This window comes from Bombus vancouverensis, chromosome 17 (assembly GCF_051014615.1).
Source record: "Bombus vancouverensis nearcticus chromosome 17, iyBomVanc1_principal, whole genome shotgun sequence".
NCBI lineage: Eukaryota > Metazoa > Arthropoda > Insecta > Hymenoptera > Apidae > Bombus > Bombus vancouverensis.
In genome coordinates this window covers 6,141,842-6,166,903 of record NC_134927.1, presented here as the reverse complement: position 1 = coordinate 6,166,903, position 25,062 = coordinate 6,141,842, and the positions used below count along the sequence as shown (strand labels likewise).

Sequence of the window (25,062 nt, the reverse complement as noted above, 5' to 3'; positions counted from 1 at the left end):
TCCTCCTCCGGTTTTAGTCGAAAATTATAGTCCTCCGTTCTCTCGGTCGTAGTCTTCGATTCTCTGAGTTGTAGCGTCGGTTGGCTGTGCGTAGTTTTCTCTGAGATAGAAATCGAGTGAGATTTATTCGATCCACGCGAACGTCGTCGCTTGTCACATTCGCGCCTCGTCCTCGCTCCATGCTAAAAAATCCCAACATTATTCTCAGCTCCGCGGGGAGCCTCCTTCGCATTCGCGCTTGTTTCGCATCCGCGGGTGAATTTGCGACGCTTCCGCTGGTGAAGAATCGCGGAGATAACGTTGTTCGAGCCGGCGTCGACAAAACGGATGCGATTTCTGACGCGTGACGCAATCAGGCCGAGACAACGTCGCGCGTGGCGATAGCGCGCCCAGCTCAAGGAACACCGCCGAGTCTCGTAAATCTCGATCGAGTTTCGCGGATCGAACACGCCGCCACGGCTGGGCAGAGTAAACCAACGCCTTGGGGGACACGCCGCAAGAAGCTGATTTATTATTTCGTCGCTCGGACGAAATCGGTGACTGGATGATTTATCGCGTCGGTCGGATGATGCATAAATTTGCCGCTAGCAAGAAAAGTCGAGAAATAGACAGAGAACGATCAGCATATTTCAGACGCTGTTGCTAGTTTGGAACGTTTAAGAAACTACCGAGTATCTTGGGGAAAAGGAAAGAAAAAACTACCGACGCTATCGAATTTCTAACGCCGCGAGCAATAGAGCAACATTTGTGGATTTTCTATTCGATTTGCAGAGTGGAAGAACGTCAATTTGCACAAGTTCTCTGACAAGTATTGAATCGTGCAGCCGTCGTTAAAATATGCCAGAACCTCAGAGTATGTCGGAGAGTTTGAAATAATACAAAAGTTTATTGGTTTCCCTATGATATTTCGCAGTTTTATTCCTTCGTCTGCTGTGATTCTTTGCTCGTCTTAAACGAACCGGTATTCCAAATATGCTTGCCCTAGCGGTGGAACGGAAAAATTAGACAGAGACAAGGAGGGGAGGATGGAAAAGGGACGCGCAAAAAGAACGAAGGGGAAAGATGAAGGCGAGGGATGGGAGAAGCCGGAGGAAACCGACGATGGAAATAAAAAGCAGCGAGCTTCGTGAGAGCGTTGAATCGGTTGTTGCAGAAGCTGCAAGCTCTGGATGGTTTATGGGTATCGTATAAACTGCGCTAAATTTCCATACAAGGTCGAATGTTTCGCCCTGCAGGTGGCCGCTCTCTTTCTTTCGTTGCTATCTTCGATTTATCATATCGAAGGAAAAGCGTACGCTCTGTTCACCAGCGTTCCTGTATTTATTGCGAACCGATAGCTCGCGTGACAGTTGTAAAACTGTCGAATAAATGTGGGACGCGAGTCGGCTGTTTCATGAATAAATCGCGGTAATAACGCATGGATGGAATCCAACATCAGAGAGTATGCGAACGGATAGGCTGCAAAGCAGCGGAACGATATAGTTTCCATTTAGAAAGCATACGTGAAAACCATATGCACGAGTGTCCTAGGTAGATTTGATATTGAGACGCGATTAAATGATATAAAAGTGTACAACTCGATTTTACGTTTCTTTACTTTTCAGTCCAATTACGCTTCTATTTATTATGCTTTTATTAATTTATATTCTTACTAATTAATATTCGCGGCAAACGATGGAGACATTATTTACGACGTACGTAAATCTGGAGAAGGTCTAGTAAAAGAGCTAGCAATTTACGTTAAATCGTAAAGTGACGTTCAATTCGCGATTGTAAGATACGTATGGGTGTGTTTCTGTTTGTGCAACAACTTGGTACACAGACTTGGTCCATTATTTCCTTCGTTTGCGTGTATTCGTATAGCAATGGAATTTTCTCCATCGCGTAGCCAGCCATATATCTATGCATGTGTTCGTAGAGCAAGAGAATGGATTTTGCTTAACGCATATAGGCATTCATAGGATCAAAGACTTAAAGGGTATATTCGTGATACAAAGGGTTGCAAAGTGATCTTGCTGCAATTTGAGCCTCCACTTGTACCAGTCAGATAAAATTGGAGGTTCGATCAAAGCCATACAAAGCAAAGTTTTAATAGAACTGAAATAAATGGCATATCTTCTCGATTATCCGTGTGGATGCGTAAACTGTTTCATCTTTGGATAAGCCGTACGATAATTCACGAAAGCAGACGAAACAATTCCTATTGCTTGTTACTCTTTCATCCGCCACAGCGGTAACAATTTGCAACTGCGTTTTGTTTATTACTGAAAAATTTATGTTTTTACGAATATAACTAAAAAAAAATGCAAATTAGATGGAGGATTGTCTTAGTATTTTGCGCATATTTGTATCTTCGAGTTTTTCGCAAAAATCTGTCCAAGTCAAATCGTACAATAAACATCAGCGTAATAGAAAATATAATAAAAATATCTTGAACGATATTTTTGCAACGTAATAATATATAATATAATTTCTATGTAAGACAATTCGTACAATCGCATACATCTCTAAACCATGTTATATAAACTCGAGTTTTTGAAAGTTTGAAATGTGTTTCAAATCCCTGCGTACTTTCATCACTGACATATGCATTCAATTATAACTTTTGGAAAGCTCAGGACTTTTCTGCAACTGAGTTATGAAACTCTCTATGTAAATATCATTCTTGGGTCTTTTCATTCCAAACGTTTAAACGTGATACAAAAATAAAAGCAAGTTTGTTTTAGGTCGTCCGATGCGGATCACACGATTGACGCAACAATATTCACAGGGGAAACGATATTATTCAAACTCCTATTTCTAATACGTTTTCCGACTAATCCGAATTTTTACGATTGACCTAGCTTCATTCAATGCTGCAATCTCTCTCGGTATCTCTTTCGAGATCTTCGCCATCGTTTCTAATAAATTTGCCTGAATTTTTACTGCATCCCCTGTCACGTTCCATCGACGTTCGCTTTCCCGATAGTTGGGGCATCTCGCAGTAAGCAATCCAGCAACGATAATCTAAGCGATTCTTCACGGATGAAATGCGGCTGCGACTAAAGAGCAGGTTCCTGCGCTACAACTTCCGCCGCAGCCGATCGAATTTCCTTCCGGTTGGAGCAGCGATTCCTCGGCCGCGCTTTATGCGAGATTAATAAGCCACTTGATTTCACTTTACGGGCACATTCGTCCTCCGATCGGGATACCTCCGCGAAATTCCTTTACGCGAGTAATAGACACCCTGCACGTCGCTCAGATTGCTCAGATTTCCAGGCAGAATTTTTCCTGGCACGTGAAAAGTTTCCTCTGAAGCATTATTCTCCGACGCTGGCAGTTTTGGTGAGAGAAATCGATACGGTGTCTGCTAACGTTAAATTTGCCAATAGTTTGTACTTTCAGATACAAGTCATGCAATTAGTATGCTACAACGCCGCCTAACTTTCAAGTTACACGCTAATATCCATATTCTGTTACTTTAATTTCATTTCAATTTCAACTTTCATTTAACTAGCCGTGGTACACGCGAAGTTTTCTCTTAAGAATTATTCCGACGTTTTTGACGAGAGCAATCTGCTATCGTTGAATTTGCGAATAGTTGGTACTTGCGGGCACAAGTCATGTAATTGGTCTTCTAGAACGCCGCCTAACTTTCAAATTACACGCTAATATCCATATTCTGTTAGTTTAATTTCATTTCTAGTTATATTTTTAGCCGACCGTGACGTCAAAATCACAAACCATTTTCTTCGTCATGAAATCATCGAAGATTGTAAATTCGTTGTAAAAATAACTCGAAAAGAAAGATACTTGTTCATCTGAGATTTAAGTTTCGAGAAAATCGAGTTTGAAAATCTTTTCGGTGCATGTGTACTCAACCGAGTCTAAACTCGCTGGATTTCACTGTAAGTGCTGTGCGCAAGTTTCATGAAATACGCGATAGTTTCAAAATAGATTACGATTCGCCCAAATTCGTTTAACGTATGGATTAACGTAAAGCTCGATAACAAGTAAAAGTTACGAAAGAACGATAACGTTTTGTCAATGAATTCTGTAAGCGAGAAAAATTTCACGAATATGTCAACTAACGGGGGAAATCATCCAACTAGAAAATAATTGTTTTAAGGCAACTCTGTGCGGAAGTGAAGTATTACATGCACGATAAAATATAGACGAAAGCTCTACTTTATTACGCAAGTTTACCCTTATTTCCATAAATCAACCAAAGTCGCAAATTTTTCGTGTAAAGCAATTCTCCTCAACTCCCGTTGCTAAACATTCCTCAAAAAAAAAAAAAAAAAAAAAAAGCTACAAAAAGTCCTATCCTAGTAAAAGTAAAAATTAAAGCGTTGTGAAGAAATCTTTCTCTAACATGCTCGTAACAAAGTGGAAGTTTGAGACTCGACTTCGCCCTTTTGCACAGTGCGGCAAGCAGCAGAAAAGGATCGAAATGATTTCCAATCAGAACGTCCAAGTGTAATTATCCTCGTGAATCAACGAGGAAACAGGTACTAGGTCTAACGATTCTACAACTAATTTATAATGGGCCGTATAGTGGATTTATGGTAAAATATAAAGATGTGCATGGAATGACATTAGATCGAGTAAATTTTTTAACACCTGCGAATAACCAAAGTTATAAATTTTGCAAGGAAAGAAATAAAACTTGAGGCAAGCCTATCTGAGCAAATAAAATAACCAAACAGGCTATAAATTACAAATTTTAGGGGTTCGACGTCTTTCCCCTTGTTCTGAATAGGTAATACTAAAACTGGCGCCCCCATTTTTACGATTCTGCCACGTGCCTCAAATATCGTCACATAAACGTCGCACATATGGGCGGAACCCTGTGTTTTTCTATCGTTTATCACCCCAATCATATTTGCTAGACACTCGTAAATTTAATTCGTCTCGCTCTCTATTCGCAGTTTGCCCCCACTCGCCGATCCTGTAATTGCACAAAATCCGATAAAATGCAATACCAGCATTCGCACAAACGAACACTGTGACAGGGGAAAATCTTAATATCTGCTCCAGCGACTGAAGGAGATCTTCCATTTTATCTAATTCTTCCTTTTCGATCATTTAATCTTACTTATTTTTTAATCTTCGGCTGTTTGATGCTGTTTGATCCTAGTTTTTAATCTCACTCTCTAATTAAATAATTTTATGGTTAATTTCATTTCACTTGGCCGGACGTCGACAACGCTAAGGCAAACGAATCTTTCGCAAAAATGACGAAACTCGACCGATCATTGCAATTAATTCGCCGATATCCTATTAGAATAGTCGATGCGTCTATAAATAATTAATTAAAAGAAACGTGCCAAGAGTGATTAACATCTGAAAAATATTACGGCAGATAATACACGCGTGTCTATTATTTATAGAATAAAATTACACAAAATTATTGAAGCTGTTATTCCTACCTAAAATACAGCTACAAAATAATGAACGATACGGTGCAGCGAAAACAATCTGTTTGAATAAAATATCCTATTGCCTACAACGCAGGAGATTTGGGAATTTGTTACGTTCGTGTTGTATTACGCGTTAAATATTCGTTATATTCGTTATGCCTCCTACATGAGTAACAATAGTATTAATTACTAAATCATTGAAATCGCAATATCCACAGACATTATACATCTAACCAGTTTACGAAGAGGAATTCATTTATGTTACTTTTTATACCAAAGAATCTTTGCGTTTTGTTCGAAACTTGAAAATTATTGTTACGAAAGAAGCGTGTACATAGATGACGAGAGTTAAAAATTCCGCCAAGAGCAAGTATAACGATACAGTTAGAGAGGATCAAACGTCACATGCGAGACGACCAAAAAACTTTTACAATGTTTTTCGTGGAAAACGTAAAACTTGGGAACAGAGATAACTTCGACATATATCGGAATAGCGCGTTGCGACTGGACATTGTAATATCAACAGCATCTATGCTATGGTAATATCACGTTATATTCTTTCTAATTGTACCTATCGTGTTGCAATTTTTAAATGAAACTTTTTAAAAATTTCTTCGATATACTCGCATTTCGTACGATATTGCATTTTACTTTCTTCTTTCTACGTATTTTGTTTACTTCCCTTCTTTCTCTATGTATTTTTCTCATCTGCATTTTTCTTCTCGAGTATCACAAACATAAACCAAAGCCGAGAAACAAAATCCGAATATAAAAGGATTCGTCTCCTAAAGAGACTGGCTTAAAGTTTCAATGCATATACATGGCAGAACCTACTTTTTGTCGCTTCTCTTTTACCGAATATAATTTTGCTTTTCCATCGATTTCTGGCAGTTGACAAAATCTCACGGCCATAACAGGAAACATATTAACGTCTAATGGATTTCTCTACCAACTAGATACGAGTAAAAGTGAATTTTCACTCAAAACGAACCGAAAAGCTAAGCTAACGTAATTACGAAAAATAATTAAAAATATTCTTACTCGCCAAGCCAAATCTATCCGCGTGCACTTATGTCCTGTATTCTCTCAAAGACTGCAACATTACGATATAAATAAAAAAGGAAATAAAAGAGGGTCTTGATATCTCCAAAATTCTTTAGAAAATACTGAAAAGTATACGAACGAAATATTCCAACTCAAACAACGAATTACAAGTTCCCATCGAATGCGTACAGAGTCACACCGCCGGACTCTAAATAAATATTTTAATGTTTTGATACGATGTGCACAAAGTGTCGGGTAAACGCATTATACAAAAGAGTTATTCATATTTGCTCGCACGCCGCTCTTTCAATATCGTACTCTATGAAAAATACCCAGCCTCGGGCCTTAGCTTCTGCACAGATCCTGCAGTCGATATATGAATAAAAGCATAGAAGTCAGAAAACCAACAAACTGGATTATCATGTTTTTTCCCGTGTAGTCTTTAAATACACGTCGCGACTGACCTACCTCATCCTATAGAAAACAATAACCATTGATTTAGAACGATATCGCCCGCGAGCAAATCGGAAGAGCCAATTATCGATAGGGAAAAAGACGCGTCCGCTTGCGCGCTAGTTGCAGCGGTCTGTCTCAAAAGAGTTAGTGCCGTTTAATAGCAGGACATTAATACAACACGCAGCGACGTCGTTGGATTAAACTACTTCGATGGTAGTTCGGTGGCAGTAACGAGCTACTAAGTACCTAACCATCCTATCGTGCGCGCACCCACGGCTCCGCACACCTACACACGTAGATCATGCACACGTAGATCATACAGACCGAGAGTCGCGCGCGCGCACACGCACATACAACACACATGGATGGAGAGGCAGAGGAACGCCATACATCTGACCGTACTCACCAACACCGATGCTCGACGAGCACGTTGCTCCCGTTGCTCATCTCGTGTGCGACGCGGTTGAAAGTACGGACGAGCGAGAACGACCAGGCCGCTCGATACAACACGGTCGCGAAATCGATCGAAAGAAACGGAGGCCGCGTCGTCGATCGATCATCGAGGGAATCGACACCGGTCGACCGAGCAACGACACCCCCACGACGCCACGGTACCGACACTCGCGCGAAATAGCGTATTCCTTTACGGCTGGCTGCGATGCAACCATCAGCAGCGACACCAACGACCACACCAGCCGACACACATTCGCACCAAAGCGTCGCCTCACGCCAAGACACACTTCCACACGCATCTACTCCTCCTCCACCACCCACCTCGTGTACGTGTGTTCTCTCGCAACAAGTTGAGTTTATCCTTGAACCGAACTCATCGCAGGCCCAACACGATGACTCGACACGATCGCCAGACACCGCCGATCCACGCTTTAGTCCGAAGCACAGTGTCCAAAGTCGCGGAACGTGCAGCACGTTTCAGCGCTACCGATCTTGCCGAAACGATCAAACTATCGCCGACTTGCGTTCCAAACCGAGGCGAACCGTCCGGCCATGTTTGCGTATCGTTAGAATGCAAATGAGCTGTTTGTATGCGACGCTGACTGCACTCGTTTACAAAGAGCGTCTTCGACGTTGGCCGTTGCTGATGAAACTTGGACGATACCGGGAGCTCGTACGTTTGTCGTTCGTGAGAAGAACCTAGTTATTCGCGCGTCCGCTCGCTCTGCGTGTATGCGGTTGTGGAAAATGTTTTGCCGATCGTATTCGATCGAATAAGTCGCTGTTGAAATATTCGGTATAAGTATTCCGTGGTGCGACGCGCTTCTCAATAAGGAGAGATTCGTTCGATGTCGATGATCGATGCTTATCGTTTAGAAGACACTTGGTAATTGCGTTACGATTCGGCGGCGCTCGAATCACTATGTTGGTCGATGAGATTCAGAGTGACGTACGTGATGAGAAATCGTCGCGGTACAAAACGTGTGCAGCGATCGTTCGCCTAAAAATCCAGCACCAATGCGTCAACGTGCCTCTCATCCTTTCTTCCATCCCTTACTTTTACGGGCTGCTCGTCGATAAGAGCGTACAGTTATACGTTCAATTAGATCCGTCACGTCGCAGGGGGATTCTTTCTCGAATTTTCACGCTTCTCCAGGATCCCTGTCCGACGTCTAATCCCTCGACCGCTTCTTCCCCCGAAACGCCAAAGGTTAAGGTCATTCCAGCGGCGCACAGAACTCGCACCAGGCCAGAATTTTATCCTCTGCGCGAGAAGTAAAATACGATAGCTGTTCGGATCGGTCTAGGACGTTCCGCCGAATGATATCGATTCGCGCGTTGCACAATCTCGCGTAACTTTTTGGCTGCGGCGAGCACGCAACGACAGCCTCCACGTATAAGAAGCTGTTTTGCATTCGAGCAACACGTGTGTTCCTCTTCTTTGTTCCCCTTGAAGGATACTCTGCCGATATACTCTCTTGTTTCATTCGCGCGACCTCTCCACCATCTCGTCGAGCGTCTCTCGCTTTGTTACCGAGCAGCCAACGATAGCGCCGAGATCGCTCACCGGCCAGGCTTTTCCGAAGATATAAATCAATTAGCTCGTCGAGAACGTCGGCCTTGGTTGGCCGAACACGTCGATGCAGCGAGTCTGCGAAACGTGCGGATGCCGTGCGTCAACATTTCCCATCTCAACGACCCTCGCCACCATCCTAGTGGACGATCCTTTCGAATCACGTCACCAGAACGATTGCGACAGCCGTATATCGTAGGCAAGCAACCAAGCTCGATCGCTGAAAGCGGCTTACGATGCAACGCATGTTCGGCAGTGACGACGAACCATCACAGCATCGCGGACCACGTTCTCGTGCGTCGCTTCGAGTCATCAAACGATACCGTTAGTCGATACTGGCCGATTACTAATTCCAGGCTGTCGTTTCTCCACGATGACCGGTGTCATCGTAGCTTTGCATCTCGTCCGAGAGCTTGGCGACCCGCTGCTTTCTTTACCGCGCACACGGCGTAATCTCACCGAGAGCTAGCGATCGAGCGGCGAACGCAGTCCGCGAGGTTCGTGACGTCGCGATGCCACGGAATCGAGGTTAGCGCACTGGCACCAACTTGCACCGGTCGTCGTCCACGTTCCACGCAGCGAATCGAAGACGTAGCACGGGCGACGTCGTCGGCAGCGCCGTTTCGCCCGCTGTCATCGGGCACACGCGTTTAAGGGCAACGTCGAGCGTGTTCAGGTCCGCGTCACATGATCCGCTGACGGATACTCGGCACCCGTCTGCCCTTCGATGTTACTCGAACAGCGTCGCTGGACGAGTGGACAGCTCGTGCAGAGAGCTGGTGCAGGTTAGAACGTCGCCGCGGAAGAAACACGTATCCTCGCTCGCGGATCGCAAGAGAGAAAGAGAGAAAAATAGAAAGGAAAAAAGGAAAAGAGAATGGTACGCCGGTTTCTCCTCCTTCGTTGCCCGGGGAGCGGCTATGGCGGCGGCCTGGCTCTTACTGCTGCTTCCCTCGGCGCGGGGGTGTCCGAAAGGGGTCGGCTGTTCGCGGGCCGAAGGGGGAACGATTATCTCGCAGCATCCCCATCGCGCAGGACCGATCCGTGCGACGCGACGACTACGTCCAACGGAGACGCCAACAGGCCGACAGAGTGGATGAAAGAGGGCGCTGGTTGAACAGAGACGCAGTACGCGGCGAGGGTGAAAGGAAACGAGCTGGTCGTGGGTGCGACAGAGATCGAGCCGCGTAGGCTTGAAAGACAGAGAGACTGAGAGAGAGGGGCAAAAGGAGAACGGGGTGGAAAGTGGAACGAAGAGGAAACTGGATCGAAGAGAGATGGCTGACAAGAGGGAAGGAGAAGATTCGGATGGAGTCGGTCGGTCCAAGAAGGACGGTTAAGGAGATGGAAAAAGAGGTGCACGAGCGAGAAAATGTTGGAATAGACGAGTGGATCGGAGGAAGAGAATGGACGGAGACTGGACGGGGATCAAAGAGGGCTGCCGGCTGAAAAGAGACAGAAAGAGAGAGAGAGAGAGAGAGAGAGTTAGTAACGAAGGATGGAGGCGAGAGGAGATGGATGACGAGAGGAAGTAGGAAACGGTAGAAGTAGGCGCGGATTAAGGAACGACGAGAATGAGGTGAAGGACAAAAAACAATGCGGAAGAGAAGGAACCGGCGGTAAGGTGGGACAGAAATGATTGGAGCACGAGGTTGAAAGAGATGGCAGAAGAGAGGGGTAGCGGATGTACGTATCTTTTGTCGGAGCGACGAATGATATACGCGGTGAAAAGGGTTTAATCGTCACGTGTGAACCACGCTGCAGATGGAAGACAGCCCTAATAAATTGCGAGTTATACGCGTGGAAATAGAAAAAGGTAGGGAAAGTGAATAGAAAACTCTCAAGAGTTGTATTTTAAAAAGTATAGAAAGACAAGGAATATTAATAAGAAACTGTGACGATACGACGTTGAATAAGGCGAGAAAGGCGGCGAGCACCCTTCTGTTCCAATGCTTCGTGACACGGTTACGAATAGGGGGCAGAACCAGCCATACCGAAGATTCAAGGGGGAAAAAAACAAGGTTCGAATCGCATTTTCTACTGTGTAATACATAGTTTAAAGCACGAGCACAAGCAGTTATTTAGAACACACTTTCCTTTGCTCTAATTTCCATGAAAGAGTCACGGTGTATGTAATAATTAAGAAACGACGTCATATATGTAGTTGTTATTATCGTTTACGCGTTTTTATCGTCGTTCTAATTTCATTGATATCGAATTAGATTGGAATGGGATTTTTTACCGACCATAAGAAATAGACGATGAATGAAAAGGCTTCATTTATTGTTAAACACGACAAGCCTTTAGTACAAGACAATATCTATCATTTTGCGAATACGCGTATTTTAATATCAATTATTTTGCGAAATTTAGTTTTGTCGTCGTATCTAAGTATAAATGTCAATAGAGAAAATATAGTTTGTCCCATTTGCGCGAGACACTCCGTATATCAGAATTCAATAGTAAAGAAATCTTATTACAATCATACACGTACTAATTACGTACTAATGCAAAGACTTTTATTTCGCTTTTATTATTACGCTTTCTTGTACGATTTCGCGTATAATTTTTAATTACGATTGTTATGTTGCCAGTGTATATACATGTATATTCGTTGCAACATTCCGTGCCGAATGCAATTAATTAGTAAAATCTCCGTGCATTTTACAGAACGTGTGCAACGAATCATTTTAGCTACTGCACACGCTTGATTCTATCTTATAAAATTTCGTAATTACAATTCTGTAAATTAATGATGATCATAGAAAATCTCTGGAAATTGTTGAAATATTAAATTTAATGAAATTCTGCGAAATACGAAGCGTCGTTTGCATTAATTCGTAAAAATTGCGAGATAACTAGTTCTATTTACAAACTATTCAAAGCGATTTGAGCATCTCGTCTAAATGAACAATATAATTCACAATAGCTGGATCTTACGGTATTACAAAGTCCGAAGAAATCAAAATATCCGTAGCATTATAACGCCTTCAATCACTGGAATCTCGTTGTTATTTCTCGCTAGTGTCCACTAGTGGCCGCCCTCTAAAAAGTCTAATGTGATGTATTGCCGAATGTACATCAATCAGCAGATATTTTCGTATATTTTCGTTTTTCAATTTTCAATCATTTGAGCGGCAATTTTTCACAACAATTTGTCTTTAGCGAAATCGTACTCCGTTCGCCATTCCGGAGGAGCTTAATCTCCGATATCACGCGTAGTCCCTGCGGCTTCGCCTGCTCTGCTCCCCTTCCAGACCAATTTTCATTCCACGCGTTGCTGTTGCTAAGTAAACCGAGACATGTAGGTTAGCCGAGTACACGGGAGCTGAAGCGGCGTAAAAAATGCAACAGCATTTATCGCAGAAAATCTGTTATGTCGGAGATCAAAGGGAATAGTCTCCGAGGGGATGGATATTCCTTGCACCACGCCCGCAAACACTTATCCGATAAACCTAATGTTGTGTGCGATAAGTCATGTCTATAATCGGATCCAGGTGCGCCGCTACATAGACGCGCGTGAAGCTAGATGCGTCATACGTTACACGTGTGCACGGTGCAAGCACTCCTTCGACGCTGTAACTTCGGTCCTCCTAATAAGAAGATTAGCATCCAACGATCAGATTGATTAAAGGGAAGAAGAAGATTCTGACTAGATTGTATCCAACGGATAAACCCGCTATGAAATATTCATGGAGAATAGGATAGAAAGAAACGGGATAGAACACCGGAATGTCGTTGGAATCGTTGGTCCGGTGCAATACGGAGCTGATTAGGCGAAGGAACGCGGGTCTGATCGTTTATTTCTGACAGACCAGACGCAATCATAAAGATAAGCGCGCGTACTGGCCGAAGGCGTCACATGCAAATAACATGATATAGCAACGCGTGACATAACAGTAAATCGAGAGCAGTCGATATAATTGAGCAACAGTCGATATAACAGACAGCCGGTAAGACGATTAGGCGAAGACACGCGGGTCTGATTGGTTATTTCTGATGGACCTAACGATCAGAGTCGTAAAGACGAGCACGTGTATTTTGGCTGTAAGCAACACGTATACGATCAAGACTACATAAATATGTACATAGCAACGCGTGACACGTCGATGAGCGATAGAGAGCAGTCGCTTTCTTTGCCCCTGTATCGCCCCATTAATCGTTTTTCCAGTTGCTACGAGATCGCTCGCAGTCATTGCCATTCTTTTCGGTGTGGCTGCATTCGACTTGGTCAGTGGAATTTAATTTCTAGCGAAGATGTTACTTGCACGACTGTGAATATTAGTCGATACCGTAGACATAGAAAAATAACTCGATATATGTAACTCGGCGTGTGATGCTTGTATGTTGGTTTCTTATCGTCGAGATTGTAATATCGTGATTAAAAATGAAAATCTATATCGAACACGATTAAATTGGAGCCAAGTAATAAGTACACCGTATACAACGTTGTGCGTATAAAGATTATTCCAACTTTATATTCTTGGAATTACATTCTTCGGCTTTCCACTTATATTCCTGGAATACGCGAATAGGGAAAAGAATCTAACAACGAACAAACCGAATGGAATAATATTTCGGTTGATAAACGATGATGTTTCCCTCGCCACCGTCTTACAAAAATGCATTTCTTTGCAAAACGCGAGGAATGTTTAACAACCGTTGAATGTTGAACGATCGACGACACTATCCGACTGACACGCGTTTCCGTTTCCTTCTGTACAGGAATTATATCCATGTCAAACGTATCTGTGTGATAGACAGAAGAAATAATAAACTATGCGAGTAAAGCATCGAGCACGTCGCAACGATATTTGTTACAGACCCATCGAACTTTGCACGATGAATAACTTGGAACAAATGTCACAGCCATACATCATACGAGACAGTCATAAATTCTAGCAGTCTAGATACTCGCTAGTAACTCGACTCGACGTCGCGCTACGTACCGTTAGAACCATCGGACGCAATCAACGGTAACAACAATAGCAGCAACGATAGCAGCAGCAGCAACAACGATCCAACGACTCTTGTCACGACGAATACTTAACCAACTGAACAGCATGGTACAGGATTGTACTTTGCACAATGGGCGATGCTGATAGTAACATAATTACAATTAACACGGTGCCCGATGAGAAATACGAGATGCTCTTGGCGAGCAATACGAGTTTAAGTAATTAATCAGAATACCCTCGTCACGGTGACCGTGGTTCACGAACTTGCCGCAACGGGAACCGCGGAAAATTTATCGATTGTTCGAGACGGGCCAAAGCTTTGAAAACAATCGTCCTCCACGAGTACGGACCGTCCTAACTCCATCTACGAACGAACGATTCATCAACCATCCTAGTAATTAACGTGCAACCGCCAAGCTTGTCTCGAATTCGTCGACCACCAACTTGCCGATCGATGAGCCCTACACAGTTTCGATTCTACGTGAATCGCGTTTATCGAGCTTACGCGTGCTCTTTGAAATTACCAACTCACGACTCGAGGATACTTGTGCAAAATTCATATCTTTACGAATGTACTTTGCTATGTAATATAATTCGTAAGAGAATTGATATCGGTTTCCATCAAGACACGACTTCGTCCAGACAATTTTTTCACCAGCAACGACGACGATCCACGCAGGGCCCAACCAACTGCAACACTGACAAGTACTACAAGTATGTAATGTAACACACATAGGTATTGCTCGTTGGATTCGCTCGGTCGAAAAAATCTGGTCCAAACCAATACCGATCCATGCGCGAGCAAATTAAAAGAAGATGTCTTGGCCGGAAATCAGGCTTTTCTCCGTACGTATGTTGTGTCTGTGCCTATGTGTTGTGTACGTGTATGCATGTATGTACGGTCTTGTCAACGTTGCAGCAACGCTGAGGCAAGAATAGAACGTAATCTGATGCAGTCCTGGAAAACGTACGTTGCCCGAGGTTCATATAAACAGTTGTTCAAATCCTGTTTCGATCATTCACGTCGTTTCACGTGGACGAACGAAATTTCTACGAAACTAAGATTCCATTCGTTTAGTTTAAAAAATATTCTTTAACCTTCAAATTTCCCATAAACGCACAAAAATCCACAGTCTACTCGAGACGCTCCTTCAGACAGCTCCTTCAGAGATGGTAGCAGGTTGGTCGGGAAATTCTACAGCCAGATTTTGTTTGCGCTGCGAGGCGGAGAACAAGAAATACTTTTGTGACTTCAGCGGAATATGTACTCGCTCTAAATATTTAGTAGCTTCGATGTATATCTTCAGATTTCTTGCAAACTCTATCGATATAGATTCCAAAGTTTCAGCATAGTGATACATCAATATGATATTGGCTTTTTCGATGGCAATCGTGTGGCGCTGTTGCACTTTCACTTTACGCCAACGTTTCGTAGACATTGCAGTCTATTTCTCCGGGGCAAAGCTGAAACTGAGGGTTTCAGGGCCCATTGTCTCCATCTGTACCGAACGATGTTCCGGCTGGCTGATCAAACTGATGACTCGACTCGGAAGTTCTAGCCGGATGCTCAACCAGGAAGATTTAGCCGGAAGTCGTTTAATTTGATTGACCAAGCGAATTTATCGACATAATCATGATAGTAGTCGACTCTCGTTACGATGTTAATGAAACTTCAAAATGTCTCGTGTGGTACAACACGTGATACATGTACTTCCAAAGCTCTCTGTAAGTGTTTGCAAATATTTTCAAGCTGCAGTATCTACGTACAAGAGGGATAAAATAATCGGGAAATCTGATAAAACGACGATAAAGGAATAAAAATATCCTGATCGATTCATGCAAGTCCTCGATTCTTTTTTACACCTAATATTAAAGCAAGTGGACTATGATATTCCACGAAATTGCCTCTTCCGAAACATTGCATGACATCTGACCTCGGCGAGTGGCGAACATCAAGGACATTCGGCACAGATGATAAAAGTATGCTTGTCAGTAATGGATAAAAAAGGAGACTGGACGGTGGAAAAAAATTCTATAGACTGTCTGGGCAAAGCATTTCGTTCGGTGATCTTGTCAGCAGAATAAAAATATTACATCGATCGCCTGTTTTTAAATAGATCGCTGTGCCCCATGTTTCTCGTTCGGTCGATGGATATACGATGGATGTACGATGGATATACGATGGATAGAGTTCTCAATGCGGATAAAATCGTCAACATTTAACGACCAACGATCTCATTCTAATTTCGAGAAGATAAACCTGGCACCGTGTGGAAGAATAACATGGATTAAAATCTGATAAATCTTGCAGACGACTGGCGCTATACCCGGACCAACGTATATATCCGCAGAAGCGTAGCTTCTCATTGCCGACGAGCGTATAATTTTATAATCTCGGATAATTTTCCGCTAGCTATCTGTCTTCGCGAAGAAATACTTCCCGCGGGACACAATTTATTCGTGATAATTATTTCACGAGTAGATCGCCTAGAGTTGTACAAATTTATATTTTTAGAGACGCTAGCCGAAGAAAATCAAAAGTTGAACCAACGAACATTATACATTTCGAAGCTTTGCTTTCCATATTTCCTATATTTCTCAATTTCTGTACATCTTGCTACGTTTTTGCACGTTTATCGTAAATGCATAAATACGCAGAGTTTGTTCATTGGTGTTTACACGCCCGTAAAGTGACACAACGATATGCAGATTTCTTCACATCTAATCAACATTTCTGTACGTATAATTATACCATTTCCTATCTAAATTTTCCACTCGTCGAATTTTCTAAATTTCCTAGACGCTTCATTGGAACCTATAAACAAATTAGCAAGGAGAGCGATATTATAACGACACTATAAAAAATCATACAGAATATAAAACTAATTTGTAGTAAAACAAAATTATATAAATTCTTCCGTTGTTAAAATATTCGACGCTAATTTTCGAAAAATATCCGATATGCACACACGCTTCTATCGTCCCTCCTCGCTACGTCGTTTATTTTCTATTCATTATCATTTTATCGATTACTGATAGCGTGCATCAGCATTGTCGGTGGTTATTCTAGTTCGTTCGATAGGCGGCACTTTTCATTATAAGAATAGAGCCAATACTGCGCGTTTAATTCAAGACAATGGTGTCTATGAATTAGCTACGATTTTTTTTGCATGTGTTGCGTACGAAGGAAAATCACTAGGTATTTTCAGAAGAGGTTCGGTCTCCGGTGGAAAAATTTCTTGCAAGCCACAACACGTATCCGACCTGGTTCGCGTTACAAAAGAAGTAAGATACTGACGACGCGTTCGAGGTCATCGTTTCTAAAAATTCCTTACGGTTCTTCTGCTGCCAATGTGGCTATTTTGAGCAGAGAAAATATCGGTATAATTATTATTGGACAAACAATATTTATAATTATTTTTACATATATCTATTTATTTCTTCCTTTGAATTTTTATTGGTATTTTATCTATCTTTAGATTTGGGAAACAGACTACTATGTTCTAATAGCGTACTTCTTATGTCTATAGTGATTTTTAATTTGTTATATTTTCTATAGCAGCACTCTGATCTAAGATGACAGCTGCGTTTTGTTATTTTGCGAAACAAATAAACCAAGAGAGAGAGAAAGAGAGATGAAAGGTACACCTTGAGTATTTGTAATTATTCAACTAAAAATATTCGATCGTCGAGTCGAGATACGTGTACAAATTTTAAATCCACAATATACCAATTAAAAAAAAATTCTATGGCGGAGTTCCAGATATTGACAAAATTAGAAACACAGCGAGAATCGCATCCGAGTAAATCCTATAAATACACACTGTAAAACTAATTTAAATTGGCTGACACAATATTTCAAAAAGTAATTAACTAATTGACCAATTTTCCCTCTCATATTTCTATCCATACTTTTTATCGCTTTTATCACTTTCATCGAAATTATCAGATTCGTCGTAACTACTAGAAAACCGAAGTTTGCACATTTTTCCCGCAATCTTCAATATGTATTCTTACAGATTTTCCAATTGAACTATTTATTTGTCACGGTAAAAAAACGAGGTTTGAACCTTTTTCTCCTGCAAACTTCAATCTGTATTCTTCCCGCAGATTTTTCAATTGACTTATTCGTTTGTTATACCGAAAGGTTAAAGTTTGGCATTTTTTCTCCTACGATCTTCAATCTGTATTCTTCTCGTAGAATCGCCAATTGAGTTATTCGTTTGTTGCACTAAAAAATTGAAGTTTGGACATTTCTTGCCTGAAATCTTCAATCTGTATTCTCCCTGTAACTTCTCCAATTCGATTGTTTCGCCTTTATTAAATCACATTACACGCTGATATTTTCCTGATCAACGATGTTTATGCCTTGCCTTTTTCCAGTTACACAGTACGGAGGATTCTCATGGGACAGGCAGCGGTGTTCGAATCAATAATCTGACACGGGGTACTTTTCTATCCATGAAAAACAACCTGAAGAAGTATCCAAAAATGTGCGCACTCGCGTTTCCTCGTTATAAATCATTCTTCCCAAATTTTTCGCTTGTTAACACGAAGTACACGTGATTCTTGGACTACACGTCACCTGATATGCTAAAGACGTAAGTGACGTTTTAGTTTGTTCTATAGTATACCGACAAGATTTCGGATAAAATTTCATATTCAAGGGTTACATCTTTTCGATGCACTTGTAACTCTATTATTCACATTCGCGGCATTTCTATCCAAACTTTCTTTCGCAAATTCATCCGGTGGAAATAAAACTACTTACGCAACAAGCGTTGACTTGTATATTTCGTGAAATTGGATAAGAATAGTAAGATATATATACTATATATATGGAATAGATTTCATTAAACGTCTCGATCGAAAACACCAAATAGTTCGCGCGAATCTTCTTCTTGCTCGACGGTTCTTGTTGCTTAAAAGAGATAAAAAGAAAGAAAGGAAGAAAGTTCGAAAAGAGAGGAAAAATGAAAACCGAATACGACATATGCAACAGCGGAAACACACGGGTTCTAGGCTTTCGTTTTCAATGAGATGGAGTCTGAACGTGTCTAACTAAAAACTGGCCTAGTATGCGCGTATAATAAGCTGTGGGATTTATTTTTCTCAGAAACAAAGAGTTTTTCTCGTGGAAAAATGTTCTTCTACATTTCCCACCTATTTTCCACACGTACGATAACGTCCTGTCGATTATTTATTTCTGTCCAGTCCGGGATTAATCATGTTCAAGCGTACTTAATAAATTTCCAAACTCCATTTTCTCGGGAACGAAGCGTCACGTGGAAAAACCGTTACTCTACCCTTTCTTCTTATTCTTTCATAATGAATCACTTCACGTCTGCTTGTGCATGTTGTTCCGTGTATCAGCCTCGTCCGCAAATTCATGTGGTTGGAAACTGCCGTGCAGTTGCTTCTTCTCATCCAGTGATAATCACCGAGCAATTCTGCGGTTTCGTAGCCAGAGGCGCACGTCCATCACGACTCTTTCACGATGCTCGTCTAATTGCAACTTCGCAACAGGCTTTTCCGCGACGATGGACCAACCGATCCAGTTGGATTTTGCATCGACGGATGACGCAATTTCCAACTGAATCTCCTTTGAGATGAAAGAATCGTCGGCCAAAGGGAAGAACCAAAGGCTGACTTCCGGATGAACGATGTCGCATCGAAGGTAACGAAGCGTATTCCCCGACGAACGCCTGCAACGAGTCCTTAATTTCCAACAGTTATCAAACTCTAGTGATCCAGCCTGCGTTCTGCTTTGTGAATACGATCGCGTCGTTGAATGCGATCGGTGTATCTTCGCTGAATGTTGCTTGTTCTGACGAGAGTTCGATGAGAAGAGAAAGTCGATAAGATTAGACGTTGCAGTGAAGGACAATTTTCAAGCAACTACGAAACAAGCAACAAAATTGTTGTTACGTTGCTTTTATCGCAGAAAACGACGATAAGACAGAAGAATACGAGCGTTGGATCGTCTTGGGCCATTCAACCGACATGGACGATAGAACTTAGCAACCCACGCAAGTTGCAAATCACCGAGCAAACAGCTCGTCTTCCTGCGTAATTGGTACGAGCCTGATAAGAAAGCAACGATTGACAACAAAACGTGTAGATCGTATCGCAAAGGATTATCTCAAAAAAAAAAAAGAAAAAAAAAAACAGATACGCCACGAGCAAACAAGATGACGAACTCGATATTTGTCTTATAAACAGTGGTCGACGATCTGCCGTAATTGCACGCGAGATACGAAACATAATCTGTCGATACGATCCCCTTTGATATCGTCGGAAAATAACATTAGCGGTGGACCTGGCGTCTTTAAGACAAACACGTCGACCACCGCACGCATAAATAAATCCTTGAAATGCCAAAGACACCGGCAAGCTAGGCGAGGTTCAAAAGGGATCGAAACGAAGGAGACGCGAGTAGAGAGGTGGAAAGGTGATGAAAATGGAGGGAAACATAGGAGAAGACGTGACAAAGAGGAACGAGTGGTGGAAAGGACGAGGAAATTGCTGACAAAAATAGGAGATGGAGGGTAGAATAAAAGGAAGGACGACGTAGGTGGCCACCCAGCCACTTTACCATGACAAACCAAACCCGGAGTGACTACCCTCTTCTTGCGCGCTGATAAAACTGTCACGGCATTCCAGACGATCGATCTCTGACAGCCACGTTATCAATGGATATTCAAACACGACCGGACCACGCGGTTCTCTTGCGAGAGCGTTGATTGAAATTCCTTTTGTTGTTGATCGCTATTTGTGCGTCCCGACGAATATCGCGAAATTATCAAAATCTCTTATCTACGCCAGCGTGCGATAGTATTTGCACGCTCTCAAACGAAACAGTCGACGTATCAGCTTGTCCGAGAAGTTTCTTTCGTTTTAGAAGGAAATGATTGACGCGTCACATTTTTTTGTTTTATACTGTTTCATTGAATTACTTATGGTTCATTTTGTTCTATCAAGACAAAGATCACAATGTCTGACAGATTAGGTTTCATGTTTGTATAAGGATGCACTGTTGTAAAAGACGCGTTTCTCATAAAACAAATGAAACTTTTATCGACTCGATACATACGTGCGAAAAATGTTGTCAGTCCTCTAAATTCAAAGCCACACATCGAATCGCATAAAAATTTGTTGGTCGCCTTCCCAGAGAAGAGAAAACACAACTCTAAGATCGGAAGAGATTGTACTCCGTTTACGGTTTACTTGCAACCTTACTACCAGTCGTAGCTGCGCGGATATCGAGAAAATTTGAGCCACAGGTCGTTTATCACGCGGCGAGATGGAAGATTCTAATAAAAATTATGAAAATTAATCTTGTCTAAAGCGACCTCGTTGCTGTCAACGTCACCGTGCGTCATCGTTGCTTTTTAATTTACCGATTTGTCTTCGTTGCTTAATTTCCAGTTATCGGATAGCACTTCGTTACAAGGAAATGCATATTGCAACGTGTCAATTAACCCGAGTGTTGGCGATGAATGAGTTGAAACGGTGTTAACAGGTTATAGGAGGGCGAATATGATTTTTTAAATTACGTATATGATTCTGTTAATTTTTAATTCTCGAATTCAACATTTTTATCATTACAAATATACATGTACACGCGTGTATACATGACCTCCTCTCGTTCGTGTAAGAAGGTTTGCTCTTTATTTTTACGTATATCGATAACTAAAAAACAAAGGCGAAAACGCAATTTTTTTATTCTTGATTTTCGTCTTATTTCGGCGACAACGATCACCTCCTTAAACTGCATTCAAATGATATGCTATACATATTTGATAACTCTCTGGTTTAAAGATATTTAATTCGCGACTACTGTTTTTAACTTGAACTGTTTCATTTAAAAATGTAGGTAACCGTGGCTAATTGTCTACGCGTTGGTTGAAGACGGAGGAAGAGTTCTGTCATTCTATTAATAATTTTGAAACGCTAGAGTAAAGTTTTCTTACCTCCAGGTAGCACATTCTAAGTTTTTCAATTTATTCGGGAACAATTCCGGTAAGTACAAAGTTTCATCTTGACCTTTTCTCGATACAGAACAATAATAGAGAAAAGAGTTGGGACAGTTTCCTATTCTAAGACGTTCTTTTCAGTCTACATGGCAATTTACATAAATTACTTGCTTTAATAGGCTAATCGATACACATCCAAAATTACAATAAAAATTTACGGTAGAGAGCGTAGAAAATTAATAAATTAGGCAACTTTTTTCGTTTAGGCTTCTAATTAACAGCTATTTTTTTCTGTTTGAGTATCTTGCCTATTCAATGTACAATGATATTTATTAATATCAAAACACTTAGACATAAAATATGCCAAATAATAATCGCATAATTTCTCCTTTTATCGCATTTCATATCACCTGCTAATGAAAATGTTTATTAATGAAAAGATACGAATAGACGATTCGTAGAATTCTTTAAATACTGCCCAGGTATTTAAAAAATGATTTCACTAAAAAATACACTATATTATTTTCATCCTCTCTGTATCAAATTTAAGCAAAAACATTAAACAAACTACCAGGTAGAGAAAAAGCTTCCCTGCTCTTTTCGTTTTATACATTTTGTATCCCTTCTTTCTATCCTTTATCTCGTTTTTGTTCGTCATTTTTGTTATTTCCTACTGGAATCGCGGATGGTGTAACGTTTAGCCAGCGAAACCAATTGAAAGGCACTGGAAAAGATCTCGCAAGTTACAGGATTACGTTCTTCGAGGAACTGTTCTCTGTAATTTTTAGAACGTCAAATGGAGTAACTTAAATTTCAGAGCTTCAACTTTGAAAGTTTCCATCCTCCTCCGTTTGATACCTTTATCATGGGTCACGTCCGCAGCCATGGGGTTTCCATGGCTGCTCGATTAAAGGTGAAGTACTGTTAAAGACAAACTGCTGCACAAGTCATGCTTCGTCGTGGAGCTTCGTCGTAGAAACTTTGCTGCAAAGAATCGTCTGGATTTATCGTCGACTATAATATTCATTGTAACGTTTAAATACGAAAATTACTTTTGTACAGGCAGTAGTCAAAATCATGCCGTGAATATCTAACGATAATTTGTTTCCTCCATTTTCTGTCAAATTTCTGAGTCGCGATTGCATACAAATGTAGAAATCCAATATCTGCCGATGATAGCGTCATGCGTATGTTTAAGAAAGACAGAAAGACTGAAGAACAACAGAAGAAATTTCTGCTACAATCTCCTTGTTAAGAAACGGGTTGCAAAATAAAAATCTGCGCATAACTGAGCCACAAAATGACCACTATACCACACATGTGCCAGGCATAAGAACATAAAAAATATGGGAGATCATCGTTGAGCAGAGCTAACGTGTGTCTTTCGTGGAGCACGAGGTATTATCTTTGATAGAGTAGCAGGTTAGATAAGCTTTTGAACAAACAAAAGCATGGACTGAAGGATTGTTACATATAGAACTGAAGTCACGTACCACTTCTAATACCAACAGATGGACAGCTCTAGAAGATTACCGAGAGTCTTTTGATACGAAATTGTACAGATCGAACGACTATTCTTTCCCTTAATATATTTTAATACGAATATGGAAAAAGTAATACAGAGAAATAAACCGTTTAAGGCGTTGCTTGGCTACTTTCGCTGTGTTAAGCAACAAAATTGAAGAATCGCTGTAGAAATCCGCAGTCTAATGCTCTTCGATCTAATCACTCTTGGTCACGCAAAATGAATTCTCCGATCTTATTGAAACAATAAATCTAAAGCAAGTTGCTCGTGGCAGATGTTCTAACATTGCGAATACTATTGTGGATCTATCGATATTATGACCAAATGTCAAAGAGGAAAAAGTTAAAAATTTGCAAGAGACGAGCCACCTCGTTCCAGCAGATTGTTTGCATTTTTACGATAATACCAATTCGCAGAAAGTAATATTTAAGATAATATTAATTACGCGATAGAAAGAAAGCTCAACTTCTTTCAACAGCTATTCATATTTATCAAAATTATATTTACATTTACGTTTATCTCAAGGTATTTTAATTACATTTTCTCGCTGTCAGATCGTTATGGGTTGCTAGTGGATTCAGCATAATTAGGATGCAATTATCGCGTCTCAAACTACGTACTGCGAGCTATTTTTCCGTTTTCATAAAGTACATCAGACAGCAGTAAGAGTCACGTAATGTTTGAAATCGTCGACGGAATTTTTCCAAGCGTATATAAAGCGCTGAGAAGAACAGCAATATTAAAAAATATTCTAGTTTTAAGGAGCTTGAGAGTTTCTAGAGCCACCTGCGACAATCATCCACGAAGGATCACGTACACGCGAGTTTTTCCCAGAACAACGATGTTTACGCTGCTTTCCGTGCTTCCCTCGACGTAATGGTCCTAAGTACTAGGTGCACTATTATACGATATTGTGTATAGTGTTGTGCCAACTCATGCCGAATAAGGGTCTTGAAGTAGCTACCTAATCCCAGGAACTTTGTCGACTATCGTGGGCCAGCCGCATTTACTCTAACTTGTCGATTAGTATAACCTGTGGATTAGTCTAACTTGTCGATTAGTATAAAGTCGAATGTCGCGTGCAGCGTCGCACTTTGCTCCATTGATTCTTAGCTCGTCTACCGACTTTCTTTAAACCTAACAAAACCGCGACATATAAAATATACAAACGTTAACTTTCCTTTCTCATTTCGCTGGCACGTATACACCGTCGCACGAACGTATTTCGAGACGTGCTTCTTCTCTACAACAGAACGTAATTCAATCGTATCTATACGGCCAACGAGATATCCAATTATTCGATTCTTTCATTCTTCCATTATTTGTTACAGTTACGTGCACCACATGAGCGTGCTCGTGTAACGGTGTAGAATATTCCGACGCGATGGAATTCTTGGAACCTAATGTATGCAATAAGGAAATTGAAATTAGGAAAAAATACATTTTTCCTAATTGTGTCACCCTTCCAGCAAATCGACCATATAACCAACTACTCTAATTTTCAAATGTTTCGACGCGCAAGTATATGGAAACCTTTGCTACTTATGCTTCTCTTTGCTCTCTCGATGCAGCGTAATCTAACGCAGAAATAAATGTTTCAACTGATAATCAGATAAACATTCCTCCGACAGTTTGCCGATATCGCGGCGACTAGCTGGAAAACGCGGATAAAGAC

The 25,062-nt window shown here is 41.3% G+C and overlaps 1 long non-coding RNA gene across 1 annotated transcript in view; it reads right to left on the bottom strand.

Moving 5' to 3' along the window:
* Window positions 1-7,495, bottom strand: part of LOC143303869 (uncharacterized) — a 44,695-nt gene extending 37,200 nt beyond the window's left edge. The window contains exon 1 of the long non-coding RNA XR_013060536.1: window positions 7,309-7,495. This is a non-coding gene — a long non-coding RNA (uncharacterized LOC143303869). The remainder of the gene's footprint in view (window positions 1-7,308) is intronic.
* Window positions 7,496-25,062: the final 17,567 nt, after the last annotated feature.